Source organism: Agelaius phoeniceus, chromosome 7 (genome assembly GCF_051311805.1).
Source record: "Agelaius phoeniceus isolate bAgePho1 chromosome 7, bAgePho1.hap1, whole genome shotgun sequence".
NCBI lineage: Eukaryota > Metazoa > Chordata > Aves > Passeriformes > Icteridae > Agelaius > Agelaius phoeniceus.
The window spans coordinates 39942654-39961485 of NC_135271.1; the positions used below are offsets into that span (position 1 = coordinate 39942654).

The following is an 18832-nucleotide window of genomic DNA, read 5'->3' on the forward strand; positions in this document are numbered from 1 at the left end:
CAAGACATAAGCCCCACACACCAAGTCATCACATTCTTTTTAAAGCGGATAGCGCAGTATAAACCCCAAGCTTTCATTGCCAAAAAGAAAAGTTCCCTACAGCGAAGTCCAGCAGTTGTGCACAAATCTGTTGGTCTTCTTAAATTTACCCCCAAGATTATCACCTTCTAAGTAACCCTACAGTGCATCAAGCTGGATCAAAACTGGGAGCTGACAGGTAAAACCCAGAGAGACGGGAAGAGGGGAGAAAGGCTGATGGTGATTTGTGATGCCAGACAAGTGGGGTCAGGTCCTGAGGTAGAGTAAAACACATTAAGGCTGAGGGCACTATTGACTGGAGGCTGAGAGCATGTGGGGTCCCCTGTGACCTCTGACTGCTTCAGAATGAAGAGGCCCCTTCCTTCACAGGAAAAGTCAAGACCAGAAAAGCTGCATTAGAGAGAACTTTTAAATGTAAAATATTTAGCAACATATCCAACTATTCAGTGCCTTCCTCAATTTTACTCCCTTCAGCATTTTTTAAAAATAGTCCTAACAAATTCAAGCAGGTATTGTTAGCTGGAGGTGAAAATACATATAAATATCCATACTATACATAATACATCATTCTGAGTACCAGAAAAACAGCTCTGCTACATAGGGAAAGGCCAGGCTCACAAAGTAAAGATAAAGATCCAGAGCTCCCTTAACAAAGCCAGATTTTCTTTATTTTTATTTTCCTCAGTCCATTACCAACAAAGGAAATAGCTTCAAAGTTCGGTCCGGATCTGAACTCTTCTTGAACTTCTCACTGCAGCCAATATGTTTTTTAAAACCTAGGCTGCCATAGAAATTGTCCTCTTGACACATGATAAATCCATATTTTTTTGCAGGAGAAAGTTGGGAAACCACTAAAAAGAGAAGATGAATTTTCCAACTCCCAGCTCAGGTCCATGAAGACACTAATTCAGATGTACAAGAAATGCAACCAGCCAGGAAATGCATTTATATACAACATTAGGGGAAGGGATAGTTCTATCTCATTCAAAAAACCCAAAAAACAAAACCAAAAACCCCACCCCATCTCTTCATTAGCTGAGCATTCCATTCATTTTGACTTGAAATAAAGACTTCATGAGCACAGGCAAAGGTCTGGTGAGAGAAGACAGCAGCACATGTCTTTCCCTGGAAGCCACTTGGGAAATATCTCCCATACACTGCAGTCCAATCCAGGGTGAAGGCCAAAAGCTTGTGCCTCAGAAGTGTTTTTATGAGAGCTGGGACAAGTCCTTGCTGAAAAGGATCATTCAGTCATATCCTGAGAGGGAATGACACTGGATGACAGAGCTCACATTGTAAGCCATCACAGGAGAGCAAGGAATTTTGCCTGCTGACTACCAGCAGCCAGCAAAGCAACTGCACAGTAGGATTATGATCTGTAATCCCAGCTCTAGCCCATGCTCATTAAAACACAGTGTCTTTGTACCTTCAATCAAGTTTTGACAATTTTAATTAAAAAAAAGAAAAAGAAAAAAGATACTCAGAAAAGAGATCATTTATTGTGAGGCCCTTCTTCCCATTTTAAAACCAGAGACAGAGAATTTTCCATTATACAGCCCAGTTTGCTTTAACAGTGCTTGACAGGAGAAAATGAAAACAAAAATTGTTGGTTGCTCCAGCAATCGATGCTGCTTCTCTGCAAATACTCTGGGTCATCTGGGATTGCAGCAGTGCAACACACAAGAATTTGGCCTCCCAGGGGTCACTCAGCTCTTCCTACCAGACACCTGCACCACAGAACTTCGAGGCATGCTGCAAACACAGCTCTAGTCAGAGCATTGCTCTCCTCCAGCCATGTTCTAATGTGCCCAAATGTTTTCTTTTATTAGGCACATTGCCCTTCAGCCTTCTGAGGCACTACCTTGATGTGTAGTGATAAAGAAGATCTTAGTGATGGCCCAAATTACAGCAACATGTTGTTTGTGACTACACCATTAGTCAGGGTGCATCTCATTAGAGCTAAGAGGATAATTAAGCAATATGGCAAGCCAGAGAGTGTTTTACAAGTCCCACACATGTCTTTGGCAGGACAGGGGGGAGCTAGCTTGAGGGCTGAGTAACTCCAATGACCTCTGGTGACTCAAAGAAAATATTCATGACCCTGCAAAGCAGAACATCATGAAAATAATAAAAGTATAATTGCAAAGCCAAACAGCTAATGTGCACTTAAATATTTGTACTGCAAAGTCCACTGACCTACAGACTAGACCAGGCCTTGTGCTGTACTCCCAGGAGTCCACACACATGTGGACTCCTGTTCCTTGGACCTGGCTAGGCTCAGACCTCTGAGTCTGGGGCTTTCACATGAGCTCTCCAGCATTGCTCAGTTTCTTTACTTGACTGATCAGCTGTCTTTTCAATGGATGCTGGTGTTCTGTCCTCTCACTGGTGTATCCAACCCAAGCCCCTCCTCCACAGATGAACATATGCTCTTCCTCTGCCTTAGATCCATTTTGCCCCAGGATCAAACTACTGGACATTTGACAGAGCAACTTTCAGAAAGATCTCTCTCTCTGAGATGCATCTGTGTGTAGCTGTATATTAATCAGTGAGGCACAGACCTACTTAACACTAGCATAACACCTCAGCACTGTAAGAGATGCTTTGTACTTTGTCTTCCTTACCTGATCATAATGCTTCTCAAAAGCCATTCTCTTGAACAATGGCTTAGGTGCCTCCCCTCCCATTCCTCATATCTCTCAATAAACCAAATTATTATTTTTTTCCTTTTTTTACTGCTTTAACTGCCTCTGCACACTTGGATGAGGTACAAACTGTATCCACCAGATGTTTTCGGTCACTCTGTTGGGATATCATCCTGAATTTATGATTAATTTTCTCAGTTGTCTGAGACATTTCAGTTTCCCAGCCCCAGAACACACATCTGGGATTATTTTTATACCTCCTGCTACATGTGTCAGTCAAAAGCAGTACACATCTCTGAACCCATATGCAATAAAACATGGGTTGTGGAATACAGTCTGGATGAAGACGTGACAAACCTGGGAGCAGGGCTATATGCAAACACAGGACAGTGTGTACTAGCCATGTGCTTAAGCAACCAAGCAAACAGCTTTTTAGGCTGTCAGGGTGTCAGCAATTCTTCCCATGGCATCCTTATAGAGAGCACTCCAGCTTCTCATGCTACCTCCTTACAAACTCTCAAGTATTTCTTCCCTCATGCATTTCCAGAAGAAATGCAGTTTCTCACAGTATTTCCAGCCACTTTGAGGACCTCCTCTATAACCACATGGCCCAATTGCAGGATGGAGGTACCCAGATCCATGTGTCATGTGAAGGGAACAGCTCAGGGCTGCAGTTGCTCTGTAAGATGAGCCATGCAGGCCACAGGCAGGACTGCCCAGCCACCTGTGCAGACAGACACCAGAGGACAAACAACTTTGTCCCTGAACTGAAAATGCAAATAAACGTGCCCTCCTTCAGCCTATTTGTGAGGACAGCTAGTCTTTCACATCTCTGTTTCTTGAGTTCTACGCAGGCAGATTTTCTCAAATATTTTTTTTAAATTGCATGTTTGCGTATTATTTCTGCATTTTTAGAAGTCCCATGAAGGAGACAATCACAGAGAAGCATTCATGTGTACAATCACATGCACCTGGTATGGCATTGCCCAACTAGAAATCAACAGAAGGGGCCACAATAGCTAACCCTATTCAGTGCATATCTGAATATTCAGAGGTCACATCCGGACACAGAAAGAAAGAGTTAATGTCTCTCCCAATAAATTATAAGCATCACAGTTTGCTACCAGCTCTGACTGCAGATCAGCAGTGCTCTATAATTCTAGCTCATCATGTGCTGTCACATCAGTTATTCAGCACACACTGCTGAGAGAAGCTTTCTAGATACATTTATTTAATTACCTGCACATCCCGGCGCTGGCTTCCAAAGCACCTGCCTGTCACTAGCAAGTCCTGTTATCAATAGTTATGTGTATCCTCAACTGTTAATGTGAAAGTTTCTTAGACTTCTATGGACCAGCTTTTACACTCAAGTCAGCAATTTATACTTCAACACCACAATATGAATTTATAGATTAAGTATACACTAATCCCTGCACTGTACTTGCACAATAAGAGGTTTCAGATTTTCATGCAAAACCAAACCATTGCTTTAAAACTGGAAAGTTAAGATTGGAGGAGAATATATTACATGCATATTTATCAATTAAACACATTGTTAAACACATCTAAGGTGTTTTATTACAAACCTATCCGTTACCAACCTCACTTCCATGAAACAACTGCTGCATGCAAACCACTTGCATGCCTGAAGACAGACCCACAACCATGTTGTTCAGTCCTTTTAGGGGAAAAATGTGTAATACCAGAATGCACACTGTATATTTCTGAAAGGAAACAAAAATCCCTCAAGTACAAACTTACTAGAAAAAATAACAAACTCAACAAACAAAACCACCACGAAACAAACAAGCGAACACCCCCCAAATCACGTACTGATTCCATGAGATGCCAGCTTTTTCTGGAAGGTACTGTGTTCCTCAGGTTTCTGCTCCTGTCAGCAGATGCAGAAGCAAAAGCAGCACCTTGTGTCCCCGGATCGGGTGTGCAGGGATTGCTGACGCAGGAGTTTCCATTTCCATCAACTCTCCACAGTGCCCACAGGAGATTTCTCAACCTGCCCATGGAATGTGAGGTGATTTTGGTTCTCTGCTTGTGCTGCAGGGGCACCCCGAGCAGAGCCTGCCAGTCAAATCACCCTTTGCTGAGTTATGCATGAGGAAGGAGGGCAAGAGGTGCTGTGCTGTGACAGCTATTGTGCACCAGAGACCTGAGCTGGCAGACTTATTCCTTTCCCAGTGTATTTATTTACATCTTCCTTTCCAGTAACTGTACAAGGCACTAGTATGTTCAGAAAAATGTACCTCTGGAAAAAAAAACAAACCAAAAACTTGCTTTCAGACCAAAAATCTCTTCATCTTTTATTTACATTCATAATTTTTTTTTGATCAGCTCATTTTACAGTAAGGCATGGAAGATTTTCTTCAAGTCCATGGAGAGAATAACATAGAGGGACTATGTTTCCACCCTGCATTTAGAATCTGCCAACTTCAATGTAAATAAAGCATATATTTACACACCCTACTGGACCAGTTTAGCTTAACCACGTTCTTAGGGACTTTGCTAAATTGGAGTGCAGAGTCATTCCCTCAGTGGCTGCTCAGAGGCTGGTTCATTCTCTTACAAGATGCCAGCCACAATATTCCCATCCACACTGATGAACAGATTTCAGATCTCTAAAATATCACCCATAGATTCTTGCTGATAATGAAAAATCCATTTTACAAGTGTTTCCCTATGTTTCGATATACTTTGTAGTGTCTAACATAACATTGCAGCAGTGTAGATCTACCCTTCTCTGGGCAAATGCTGCAGCATTTAAAAGAAATTGATATATTCTGGGTCTTACAACACTTGGAAGGAAAAAAAGTATTTCAAAGAAGTTCTATAGACTGGATGCAGAAAATCCATGTAGAGGTTATTCCATTTCTACGATGTTTACAGTGAAAACATTCCTACAACACTTTAGCTATTTCTCCCTTATTTAATCCTCCAGAACTTCTCCATAAATACTTGCTGTTTTAGTCTAAAAGTGGAAAGTTAAATTCCCTTTTTGAAGCATTGGTTTTTGTCTCTTGAGGACAAGGAATATTTACAGTGCTCTATAAATAATAACTTTTTGAAATCTAATAAAGCACAGTAGCTTAATGCCCTAGAGGCCATTTTTGAAGTTTCAACACTGGTAATTTATTAAAACTGTGATAAGCATGTCTGATAAAAAGATAACTAATACCAAAAGAACAGAATGCCAAACTTCAATAATTAGTTCTGCTTCACACTGCAGTATTCGAATTGCAGATCACTGCTGCGTGCAGTGACAGGTATGAGGAATGATCATGGAATTCAGTCAATTCATTGCAGGGAGAGGAGGGGATTTGGATGAAGGGAATTGCATTGTGTGTTATCAAATTATTAATTGATTTCCCTTAAGTGATCTCAGATCCTTCAAGATGTAGTAAATTCAAGCTGTTTGCTCCATTTAAACCCATAGTGCCTAACAACAGAATGGCCCAGACACGGCTCTCCTGGAGTGGCTGGTCAGTAACTCAGCTGGGGAAGACCTCAAATATAACACTTGGAAGATGGAGGTTCACAAACAAACAAACAAACAAACTAGTGAAAAAAATCCATCAGTAGGTTTCAGGTCCTGTAACCTTAATCTCTGAATCAGACCCTCTCTCTACAAACAAATGTCAGCATCTCACTGTACAGGGATGGCTCTTGGCCTGGCATTTATTGGCTGCTAAACACAATTGCTCACTCTGTTCATGCCAGAGAAGTGGATGCTTCATATTGGCATAGAAAGGATGGAATAATCCATCAAAAGAAGGACATTTAAGAATGGATAGTTACTCAATTCCAAGCAATACCATCTTTGGATATTCATGATTCTCTGTCCCATGGACTGTTCTCACATCCTTGCAAAGGGAAATGCAATAGTCTGAGGTACATTCCTCTGCCCTGGTTCACCTATTGCACAAATCAGCTTTTGACCAGTAAACAGGGAGGAGTATTTTCAGAAGACTGACTTTGTTTTCTTTGGTTTCATTCTTAAGCCTTGTTGATTTGGAGTAGTCTGGCCCCTCACTTTATGTTTCCAGGCACAACTGGACACAGGACCACTCTAACACCTGGCAGAACAGGGCCCCAGACTCCAGATAAGGGAGCTCTTGCTCTTTTGATCAAGTTATCTCAGCCCAAATGAGGTCCTGTACCTCAGCTGAGCCATGGTCACTCACCCTGTTCATGGTCCTCCTGTATCTCAGATGCAAGGTAAAATGCTTCACAGTTTTCCTCCTGTGCACAGGTAAGCTCCTGTACCACAGTTGGGCATCTGTGCCTAAAGGCATAATCTGCTCTCAACTGCAAATGTTATTCTTTCAGAGAAAGTTCTTAGCTGCTGTGAATTCTTCTTTGGTGGTCAATGCTACTGATTTTCTCTCTTTCACAGCTTCAAAATCCCTTGTTATTTACTTGTATTATAGGAGCACGTAGTGAACTGAGATTGTGACCCCATATTTCTAGGCAATATACAAACACGCTGTGGGAGAGAATTTCTGCCTGAGAGCACTTACAATCTAAACAGAAAACACAGGCACATGGGAGGAAGGGAAAACCAGATGCACAAAGAGGTCAACTGACTAGGAAAAGCCACTGAGCATGTCAGAGGCAGAGATGAGCACTGACCCTTGCTCTCTTGCGGACTAAAAACTTTCCTGTCTAGCACAAATGAGTTCTTAGACAGCGTTTTTTCTTTTGCTAGTGTCACAAAATACATCCACTGAATCAGTGGTGTGTGAGGGAGTGGGGTTAGAGATTAGAACAATGGGCAAGACTCCATGTCCTGTCCTCTTCTTTCTGACATCTTCGGGCATGGCTACAGTCTCATCTACAAAAAGAAATTTGAGTTTTTGTGCCTTCAACTTCCATTTGTCCTGCAGGAGATTCCATTAAACAACAACATAAGGTCTGTAAATCTGACACTCCCCCCTCTCTACAATGTCAGGTAGGAATTTACAACTCCAGACTATGCATTCCCTTATCTGAAAGGAGCATTGTGTGAGGCTTAACAGATCATGGTTCCTACAGTGTACCCAAATGGAAGTACTGTATAAGTCCAAGGTCTTATTATTAAAGACGATTGTCTAAAGATTTAGTAAAGAACATTTGATACCAAATACTTAAACTAAAATGGTGTTTTCTAAGAGATAAACAACAGCCATGTACAAGTTACAGCTTTTTTCAGCTCTTCAGGAATTTTAGTGTACAAAGAACATGTTACGATGAAGCAGCAGGCTCAGTCTTAGGTGCTGTCAAATTAAAATTCATATCCGAAGCAAGCAGATTGTCTTGCCACTGCTTGAAGTGTATTTTCAGTAACTCTTCTGTAAAGCATTTGTAACTTGATGCTGAATCCCATACAGAGGAGAATTTGAGCTTTTTAACATAATGGAACTTTGTCATCCCAATTTGCAGTTTTCAAAGGACCTGTGAGCCTCCACTGCAGCCCAAGACTCCCCATGCAAGCCTGTGTAGGTACAGCCTTGTCAAAATGCATTATAAGTAAGGTGCAATAATAAATGGGGCATCAGGTAGCAGTGGACAGCAGAGCACTGAGAGATAAAAGAGCACAACCACACAAAAGGGAAAGTTCACAGCTCACCAGCCACATAACTCATTGTGAGGTTTTCATAACCAGAAGTGTTTTATTATATCAAGGATTGGATTCTTCTGAGACCCAAAGGGGGCACATGGGAAAAAGCAAGAGGAGAATGCACATTAACTAAAGACACAAGAGGTGCTGGCTTAATGGACTGATTCAGAGTGGGTTAAATCTCTCACTAAGAGTGATAAGAAGGTTTGTGGAAGACCCTTACAGTTAACACAAGCACTAAGGCAATGCCACAAGGACAGGTCCTAAGAGAGGGCAATCAGTGTAAGGGTACAACGATGCTGGGATGCAGAGCTGTCCATGATGATGAAGAAAGGAGGGCACACTCTGCTCTGCCTGTGTGCTGAGCTTTGACAGTTGCATATTTACACAGCAATGTTAGATGAACACACCAACACGAAGCTTTGCAAGGAAGATACAGTTCTGAAGAAGAGAGATAAAGATGGCACTGCATTTCTGTTCCCACTATCTAGTGTTTGTATTTTTATCATTCTATGTAAAGAAAAATGTCAGTGTGTGCCAATGATTTCATTTAGCTGGTGATCTACTTCCTTTTGCTTGAAAGTGCTTAACAGTGCAATGATTTAGTTGCAAGTTCTATATGGGAATGCTTATCTTTTTTTGAAAGCTATTGCTTTTAAGCATGAAAAAGCATGGATGGGGCCAAATATAAATTGACAGTCTCAGTAAACTGAGATGATAGTGAAAAAAGACCTTGAAGCTCTCACCTATAGCCAGTTTAGAGTGAATGACAACATCTAGAACTGGAGAACAGCAGAGGGGATGTTGGGGAAAGATGACAATGTTTTTCCTATTAGTGAAGATTGAAAGCATACAGAAACTGAGATGAGACTTTCAGCACACTGGGTAATTAACTGCCACAGTAGAATTTGGTTTCTTGCCATGTCACATTCGGTTTACAGCTTAGGATAACAAACATTTACAAAATGTACTGGAGATTACAGAGACATAAGATTATATGTTAAATCAATAAAATAACTAAATAAAGAGGTTAAAATATACTGAGGGGAAAATAATTAAAGAAAAAATTCACTGCTGTTAAGCACAGGTCAGAAATATAAGTGCAGCTGATGTAGAGGCAGGTGCAGTTGTCACTGGCCAGGTGGGTATCACATAGAACCATTTCTCATAGCACCAGCACTGTTTATTCTGTAAAGAGCAGGCTTTGTTTTGGGGTTTCTTTTCTTCAGTTGATACAAACAAGGTACAACAAGCTATTTCTAAGAAGTGAGCCAATGAATGTCGTCACAGCAATGGTTTCCCTTGATAGAGTGGAGGCAATTCTTCTTTCAAGGCTCCTCTAGCGCCAAAAGATGTCCATCTCCACCCCTTTATGTTCTTTGGCAGAGTCGCCATTCAGAACCAAATCCCTACTACTTCTTTGTGGCCTCTGCTGATAGATGTGACAAGACTTCTAAGCAGCCTCCTCTTACTGTTTTGCACAATGATTTCTGGAGTAGGAGGTTCAAAACCCCCTCCAATGGACCAGCCCATATTCAGTACAAAATCAATTTACCATGGCTATAGTCTCCTTTGTATTTCTGCATCAAGCAAAGCGATTTTGTTCTCCTTCACTTTTCTGCTCTGGGTTTCCTTGCCATTGTAACTCTTTGAAGCTCAATGCTTGTGGAAAGATGTTAAGGGTTCTCCACTATACATTTTTTGCTTCCCTCCCCCTCAGCTTATGGACAAATCCTACACAGTCAACTGAGTGCAATTTTGTGCACCTGCATTAAGGGTTCAGCTATGAAACGCAATCTTTCCATATAAGCTTGAAACCAAAAATGCAACCACTGAAGCACTTGGAAATGCCGTGTACTACCAGCTTTCTAAAGTGGGGAAGTCTTGTATTCTTTATTCCTCTCCAGGTTGCATCATTGAATATACTTGTTCAGCATTTACTTGTTTGTTTTGAGAAGAAGCTAAAATAAGTTTGAGGAACTGTCCAATTTGGATTTGATTCTTACAACAATTAGGCTAAGATTCAGGAATCAAAATCAGCACTTCCTGCAGTATTAAAGAGACTAATGTAGAACTAAGATGACATTTTCACTGTTCTGTGCCTCCTGTTTTTCTTTAGGGAAATCACATCTATTGCATTGGGGGGTGCTAATACTCTTTCAGATGACAAACACTGCAATATATTCTCATTAAAATTGTGTAAGAGGTGGAACATGGTTTAAGTCTTGCCTTGGCTTGGAAAAAAAAAAGAGGGCCGTGCACAATTAAACAAATAAATGTGCATGTGATTTATTTTATCCTATCAAAATGCTTTTCTGGTTGTGCACTTATGCTTGGTGTAGTACAATCAAAAGAGAAAAAAAAAAAAGGCACTGGAAATCTTTAATTAAGTGAAAGCTGCATTATTGAGACCAAACGAAAGCTCTGAGACTCCTTTAATGAGCCAAGGCCAGTTTTGTGCAAGCCAAAGAGATTGGGAAAGTTTTGCAAGGCAGGCTGAAAACAGAGATCCTTCCTGAACCACAGGAACTTAAGTGAAACCAGACTTTCCCACTTGTTCTTCTCCAATTTAAAGTAATCATTTTTGAGCTTCAATAATATGGATAAAAAATTCTAAATCCTAAACTAAAAAGGTACTTTCCCTGTTCAGTTCAGCAGATGTATGTGAGAATTGCCATTTGTTTTCTAGCACACCTAGAAAAAAGATCCAGACCCTGTTCCTAGTATGATTTTGACATGAACTGCAGAGGCACATGGACAGCTGCATACTGCTAGGCGTTTCTGTTGGAAATTAAAAGGCAATTCTGCCCCAGTGGGCCTAAATCCTAGCATAGAGGTGAAACCCACCACGTGGCTGGAAAAAACAGGCAGAAAGAAGGAGATGGACCAGTGAGACGATGGATATCTGCAATCAGGGGGTTCACATGGTGCACAGGCAAGTGTGGTGTAAGCTTCCCAGGATGGTTTGTTGACAACACACTTAGATTTCGACCTTTAGACTCTCTGGCTTCAATGGGGTTTGGTGCTCAGCATCATAAACTGTCAGAAAAAGGCCATTTTTGATAAATCACTAATAACCAAGAATAAGTAGGACCTTCCTGAAATTACCAGGCAGGGCTGGAAGAGAAAGTCAGCAATGAAAAGTCCTCAATGTTTCATAAAAGAGATTTCAGTATTTTTTATTGTTCTACAGCTACATTGTGCATTACATCTCTGCTTTCCTCCACCAAGTGCCTAACGCTCTTGATCAGTTAATTACAGCCTTCTGCTTATTTCATGTCAAGCTTAACTCCCAGTCTGAGCCTAGCCTGCAGGGTAGGCTGGCATGTATTTTCCTTAATCTAAGACTATTTGTGCTCCATCAGAAAGGAACACTTAAATACAGAGAAAGTGGAGAACCAAAAGTGCAGAATTTCCTGTATCCTGCCTTTACCTCCTCTCCCCAGCATTTCCAACGAAGTATGAAGCCAACATACATCCAGTCCTAAATACTATGGAAGGCTCTGATGCAGCAATACTTTTCAGTGGTCAGTGGGGAAATGACGAGGCAAAAAGGACCTGAATCTCTCAATTTCTTCATATGAAGAGCTTCATAATTCAAAAACCACCACATCCCCAGCAACATATGCAGTGGTTGAGTCCAGCACTCGATCTGTGTAAGTCAAATACTTGTCTCAAGAAGAACAAGGAGTCAGTCAGGGGGAAAAAAACAATGGGGTTGATTTATCAAGAATCCAAATGATATTTCTCAAGTCTATTTTTTAATGGGAATGCACTACAATTTAAATCAAAACTGAACTGCAGTGTTAGGGACAATGGCTCTCTGCCACTCCTGTCCCACCACCAAAATTTCAAGTGTTTCTAAGCCCTCTTGTCCCCTCAGTGCCCAGCCCAGCTGGACACAGCCCCTGCCAGAACCTGACCACTGTGCAGGGCACTGATCCACCCCTCTTCCTCCCAAGGCTGGGAAACAGATGCCTTCAGACTCCCTGCTTGGTCTGTCACAGTTTGCCTTGCTTCTGCCTCCTCTTTTCCAACACCAGACGTCAGCACCTGATGCTGTAGTAAGCTCTGCCAAGCTTCATCTCAACAAGGAATGTATTGCTCCTTCTCCTGCAAACATGGCTCTGGTACAGTGTCTTTTATTCCTTCCTCCCAGCAGATCCTCCATTCTGTTCTCCAGTCTGCACTCTCCTGCCAACCCAGGATTTATTTTTCAATTTCCTTCAGTTTGAGTCCTGCCTTTACATTCTCACTTCCACCTGGCTCTCCCCTCACCTCCCCTCCAGCACATTTGCATTTGACCTCTATGAAGGTCAAAGATTCCATAAATGAGTTTTGAGAATATGTTTTATAATTAAGATGAGGGAATACAAAATGATTCTATGACAGGATTAATGCAGCATACTTTGTGTTTCTTCTTAACTCCCTTCTGGTGGTTTTCAAAGCTTTCACATTTATCTTCTATTGAAAAAAATTATTTTTCTTTTTTTGCCTTGTTATTAAATCCTCAATAACTGATCTCACAGCAAAAGCTACTAAATTTGTAACAATTATATTAGCCACATACATTTTTTTCTCCTGTCGCTGTGTTTACCACTGTTATATTTATGAACCATTGATCATTCCTTTCTGCCCCATGCATCAAAATTCTCTCCTCTTAGGCAATTGCAGTTTGTCTCTTAATATTTCCAGGCTAAGTTAGGATTTTTTTTTCACATTCTTAATAAAGCTTAAATCACTTCTCTCTGGACGACCTTGCAGCCTATTCAAATAGCTGCAGCCCTGTTAGCTCCTTTTCCTTACTCATAAGGAAGTAAAATACTTCTTTTCTAAAACCTCAAAACCTTGCTTTGTCTCCTGTCTGAAGTGAATAATCAATAATTAGTGCATAGAATTCTTGACAGAAAAGTGTTTCTGATGAAAACATATTTTTTATTAACCCTCCCCCACATTCCTTCCAAGCTGTTCTCTTTTTTACACAAATTTGCAGGTTTATTCATATTCTAAGTATTTTTATCTGAAGGGATACATTTGTATAGCATTCTTCCCCTAGTAGACCCCAGCTATTCTATTGTTACATTCAAAGGTTTTCATTGAAAATGTTTAGAAAACAAGTAGTGAAAAAGGGGTCCATTTTAAACACATGGATATGCTGGAATTGCCTAACTGCTTACCTAAAGAGAAGAGATGAAGATAACAACTGCTTAATACTACATCTACTATGAATCAGAACATGACAATTTTGTAGGCTCACAGTTATGGCAAATTTCCTATATTTACAAGTGCATGTAATCACATACAAGATTTAGATCTTAAACAAAATGCCACATATTTCAGAGCACTTCAAAAGAACAAAGTGTCATTATCTCAGCTTCATATCTAGAGAAAGGAAAGCTCAAACTGGGGATAGCTGGAAACCACCTTACCTGTTCACAGCTGTCTGCAAGTGAAGCAGCCAGTCCATGCTACCCAAACTCTCCTTACAGAGAATGGAGAAAGAGATGTCATTTTTCTGCATGTGCCCTTCCCCCCAACTCACCACTCTTGGTCTCTGCAGTCTCAGAATAGTCTCTTACTTGGTCATGTTAGTGATAAAAATGTAATAGGTACCTATAACCATGGTATCTTCTAGACGAAAGAAGCATTTCAGTGACAGTAGAATAACTTAAGGTAATTGTTCCTATTAACTGCTCAAGCTGCAGTGTCCCCCAGCAACTCATTTATACCCCACAGCCACATTTCCTCACCCTCCTCCAGTGGTGTAACCCACCCTTCCTTTCCCATTGCCCACTCAGTAGCAGGCAACCCACAGCAGCTATTGCCTGATCTCCTTCAGCTGAAGGTTTGCTGCTGACCCTCCTCCAGCCCCGAAGAAAGGTTTCTGAGGATGCAAACTTCCCATCCTTCTCCAGTCAGGGTGGCTGGAGATACCACAGGCATAGTCCAGGTTGTGCCCATTTACCCATCTGTCCTCTTAGGATGTGGGTTGGGCTCTCCTTCAGCTCAGCCTGAGGAAGGCAGGTGAAACCTTGGAGGCCAAAGCTCTTTGAGGTTTTCAAAGGATTCAGGGATTCAGCTGCACCTGCCATGCTGAGACAGGATCAATATCCTGTGGGAGTGATGAGCAAACTGTTCCCATCCCAGCTCCCCAGCTCTGGGTGTCTGGTAACAGCTGTGCAGACCACGTCTGTGACTGCTCCATAGCTCCAATAATCCCCTCCTATTAGTCATTCAGAATTGCTGTGCTTAAAAGAAGCTGTAAAACATATCAGCTAAACTGTTACTAACAGAGAAAAGTAGGATTATTTACCTAGACAAAAAATATACACAGTAATATGAAATGTGTTTACTATAAAAAATTTTTTTTTGCTTTTTTGCAAAAAGCTCAATAGTTGGTTTTAGAGGAAACGTGAGGTCATTTGTGGGCCCTTGAGAGATGCAAATCAATAAATTGCGATTTTTTTAATGCTCTCATTATAAATGACTGGATGCTAACAGGGTCAAACTTAATCCTGTGCAGAGAGCCAGTGCAGGGGACATGAATCATTTAGATCTCACTTAAGCTCTGCCTTGAGAACAAAATGTAGATATTCCTCTGTATTCTCAGTCCTTAAAAAGCGCCAACCTGCTGCTTTTTTCTTTTCTTTTCTTTTTTTTTTTTTTTTTTTTTCAGTAATTGTCCCACGTATTCCATTGTTCATCTTGTAAGATGCCCAATGTGGTCCTTTGTGTTTTCAAGGACTCCCTTACTCCTGACTCTCAGCATGTGCGGCTCAGCTCCCGGGCAGGGATGGGTCAGGAGGAGCCCTCGGCCGAGCCGGGCAGCCCCAGCGCCGGCCCAGCAGCGTGCGGATCTCTGCCGGGATCCATGGGCAGCTCCCCCGCCACAAGCCCGGGCTTGCTGAGCGGGAGCACCGCGGGAGGCATCCCCTCGTCCCCAGGACAGGTGCGGCAGGAGCTGGCAGTGCTGGCGTGTGGAGCTCAATAGGTCACTGGCCCCGCATCGAGCGCTCCCGGCCGAGGTGCCATTAAAGCCATCCTGTGCCGGAGCCCCGCTAACGATCGTGTCACGGAGCCTTCAGCGGGCCAGGAGCGGCTCGGAAATGCGGTCCGTGCCTTGCAGCTAGCGAACAAACCACTCCCGCGCCTAAAAAATATCCCACGTACCTAAAGTAATAAGAATTTTAAAAGCACATTTTTGTATAAATCTCATTTTGTATAAATGTTGGCTTAGGTAAGGTGCTGCCTACAACAAGAGGCTGATTTGCCTCTGAGAACATGTGCAGGGCTGGGTTTGCTGACAGCAGCCACAGATGAGTGAGTTTGTCAGAGCAGGGGACAGCCATAAGCACATTGAGATCCCCCAAAGCCTCCTGGAGCTGCTGGAGTGGGAAGCAGCCCACAGAGAAAAAGGGCTAAACATGCAAACCAAAATTTATTTTGCAATGATAAGGAAGCAACAGTAGTGTCAGGAAATGAGAAGTCCAAGGAATTTATTTTTCTTTTGATTTTCATTTTTTTCTCTTCCCTTTTTAAAGTATGTCTAATAGTCCTGACTGTAAGTTGCAAGAAATAAGAGCATTAGTCTTCATTCCCTACACATAAAATGCCTGACAGGGTTTTATCAAATAAAGAGTCCAATATGCTACAGTTATCAGTAAGTGACTTCAGCAGCTAATTAAATTCTCAGTTTCTAAATCCTGCTCATAATGTCTGCTGACAAAGACCAAAACCCCTGTAGTAATTTTGGCTTCTAGGTGAGGTGAGGCTGGGAAGGAGAGAATGCCAGCTAACAAATTACCCAGGGAAGCAGGCTGGCAATCCACAGCTGACATCCATCATGTAAACCTCACTTTACTGTGTGAGCAGAACAGGGTAGCTATCCCTGGATGCAAATCAGCTCCATGGCCTTCACTGACTCCAGGAGGGCTGTCCTGCTTAAAGTACAAACCCAAACAGGTACAGTTCCTGGACCTCCTCTATAGGGGTGCTGTACCCTATGTATATGATCCTCCTGTGTATGGGTACACATATAAAAATAGATACGTAAATTTATATATATAAGAACTTCCTATACTATGCCTAAGTACTCACTTTAGACAGCAATTAAATTGATCATGACTAGACAGTAGACTCTGAGCCAGTTTAGCAGTCTTATGAATGTGCATATTGAAACATTTTTACTCACTAGAGCATGCAGTATGTTCTTAACTCAGAGAATTCTCATAAGAAAACTGGTATTTATTTAAAGCTAAACCTGGGCTTAAAAGCTTTACTGGTTATAAATGGACTCACGAGCTGGGTTCTCTTAGACAGAGGGGATATTGTGTTCAGAAATCACTCAACACTATGGACTGTGAGAAGAGATTTGCTTTCTCGGCTCTCTGAATTTCAGCTGATGAGTAACATCAGCAGAACTTTGGTTCCCAAGAGCAGATGCTGCAGCCCATCACAGAGTAGAGTTCCCTGCAGTGAGGAGCTGGAGAAGTGTGTCCTTGAAGGATGAGGTGTGGCCTTCAGACACTGTCACCTTCAGTCTGACATGCATTATTTTTGTTCCTCATCTCTCACTCCACATAGAAATTTCTCTCTTACATAAATCTTGGGAAGGATGACTTGCACCTGAAAGCTGCAATCTGCCTCCTGACCAGTCATTTTAAGGAAGGGAATATTCAGGGAGTAGATTTTATCTGGGGACCCTAAACCATAAGAATAAATAGTTGAATTTACCAGAAAGTTTTTCCAGCCAATATAAGCTTTATTATGGAATAGCTTTAAACCACCAGGCTGAGAGTGAGAGGTTTTAGGTGCAGCTTTGGAAGGTGATTTATGAATAGATTTATATGTTAATCTGTTAATAAAAAATGTTTCATACTGATAAAATATGTGACAACCAGGACTCAGCTATGAGCCACATATTAAAGACTGCATCTGCTCTAGTAGATGTCTTTTGATTATGTTTTTAAATGAGGGAACTGCACTAGCCTGAAAATAAAGAAATAAACTTTGTATCTAGAAATATGTGCTGCATAATTCAAACACAGATCTGGGAATCTGCAAGAAACAAACAATAAACTACTTCTGAAAAGTGAAGCTTATTTCTGAACATTTCAAAATAGAGCTCCTGTCAGGCAACTCAATGGTACATAAAGATAGGCAAAGTATTCTTACTCTTTCCCAAAATTACTTCCCAAACTGGATTTTAAATTGGACAATAAGCTCACATTCCAGCTAGATTGGAGAAATAAATACCTTCAGCAAAGTTGGGCCAGCCCAGCCCTGGGCTTACGCTGCAATATCAATGCCTAATTTTCTCATGATCTTTGAAAGGATATTTTGAAAAATAGGAACAGCTCTGGCTCAAGGATGTTTCTGCAAGGAAATCTGAAATACAGTACTTTTACCTCTCTTCTACTGGCAACCCCCACAGCACTTTATAGAGGAGTTCTGCAGCCCTATTGCACATGTTAAACACCAGGCAGACAACCTGGGCAGGTTAACTTTACCTCAGGCATCCATGGGCAGAGCCAGCAGCACGAATTTGGCCCCCCAACCCTGGTGCCTATCCAGCAACTCTTGTAGATGGAAGATTTTTCTAACATTTGCAAGTTTTCTGGTAAGTGCCAGGGCTTTATGAACATATTGTGAATCCTTAATATTTCTCAGTGAAGTATTTTCACTAGGAAAGATTACTTGAGTGACAACTTGTGCTGTAAACTATATTACTCACTGTTCCCTGTTGATTTTGTTTATCATATTTTATTCAACTATACAGAGAAAAACCAAGTTAAACTCTGCCACCTCTCCTCACACTTCTATACACTTACAGAGCATGTTTCTCATCAGCAGACATAAGCGTGGCACTACTGAGCCCTAAATATGTAGAAAATGCATTTAATGCTTGGTTTGATTCAAAGTGCAAAAGACAAAACCTGTTCCGTTTGTTGCTATGTGACATATTGAGGACTGATAGGCAAGTTTTATTATTATTAACTACAGTTTGTTGATACATGCTGTTGATTTACCAGTGATTATGCCACAGAGCTAAAGACCCCTTCAGGGAGTAGCAGGGAGGGAAGTGTGTCTTCAGGAGCAGCTGTGCAGTTTAAGAGCTTCATCTCTGCAGCAGGGATGTTGCTGCTTCTCAGAATGAGGGAAGAAAAACTGGAGTAAAAACATCCTTATCAGAAACGCACTGGGTAGATGGCTGCAGTTTATTTGTCACAGGACACTATGGAAATGTTTTGTCTCTATTTCAGGTTTGAAAAATGCTTATTCCAAAACCCCAACAATATCAGCAGGAAGAAATTCATTTCAGTAAGGTTCAGATCATGATTTAAGAGCTGATACTGCACCAGTATATTGATGAATTACTTTAAGCTTGGTTTTAAGTCTTATACCTCAGTGGGACTGATAAGTACCTCAGGTTTTCCCCTAGTGACTGGGTAGCACTATCCAAAGTGCCCCTGTGAATATAGGGGATCTTATTTAGAAATGTGAAGCCAAATTCCAGAAGCAAATGAAGTTGTGTGTT

At 41.4% G+C, this 18832-nt stretch overlaps 1 protein-coding gene across 6 annotated transcripts in view; it reads right to left on the reverse strand.

Annotated features, from left to right (window-relative positions):
- The window catches only part of SEMA5B (semaphorin 5B), a 267685-nt gene that overhangs the window by 79856 nt on the left and 168997 nt on the right, over nucleotides 1-18832 (reverse strand). The gene's annotated exons all lie outside the window — the stretch shown is intronic.